Here is a 770-nt window from a genome sequence, read left to right as displayed (position 1 = left end):
AGACGAGGAGACACTATAGAGGAAGCCTCGACCACTTCTTTTCCCAGTAATATTTTTCAGGAAGAAAGCAATATGGCAGAAGAACAAGCACCATCCCCTAGGAGAACACTTGGAGATTATGCAATGCACTAAGGGCCAAGGCATTTTTCTGGAATTGCAATACCTGCTACCACCAGGGCCTTGGAGATGAAACCTGTTTTCCTTTGTCTCATTAGGACCCATCAATTTACAGTTATGGATCATGAGGATTCATATACATATTTGTCTACATTTGATGAATTGGTGGGAACAATGGGCTTTTAATCAGGTTATATTGAAATTTTTTATATGCACCTATTTCCTTTTTCATTGGCAGGGAAAGCTAAAGAATGACTCAAATCACATCCAAATCATAGCCTCACTAGCTGGAAGGATGTAGAGAAAAAAATTTTGCAAAGATTTTTTCCAATCTCTCGCTACATCAAAGCAAAGTCTGAAATTTCTATGTTTAGACAAGAATCAGATGAAGCTTTCTGTGAGACATGAGAGAGATTCAAAATGATGATGAGAAAGGGCCCAAATCATGGGTTTGAAGATATTGCTCAACTGAGTTATTTCTTAATGGTCTCAGATCTGACACTAAGATGTTGCAGCTGGCGGCATAATCATGGTTGTTCATGTAGAACAAGCGATAAGGATTATTGATGCATTGGCATGGAATGATTATCAAGTCCAATATGATAGACAAGGTATTCAAAAGAAAGGGTTGTTAGAGTTGAATACTTCAGACG

At 38.2% G+C, this 770-nt stretch overlaps 1 pseudogene; it reads right to left on the bottom strand.

Annotated features, from left to right (window-relative positions):
• Positions 1-463: 463 nt before the first annotated feature.
• LOC137827372 (small nucleolar RNA R71) lies at positions 464-569 on the bottom strand (annotated as a pseudogene).
• Positions 570-770: the final 201 nt, after the last annotated feature.

This window comes from Phaseolus vulgaris, chromosome 8 (assembly GCF_000499845.2).
Source record: "Phaseolus vulgaris cultivar G19833 chromosome 8, P. vulgaris v2.0, whole genome shotgun sequence".
Taxonomy (NCBI): Eukaryota; Viridiplantae; Streptophyta; class Magnoliopsida; order Fabales; family Fabaceae; genus Phaseolus; species Phaseolus vulgaris.
This window is presented reverse-complemented; position numbering and strand designations above follow the sequence as displayed.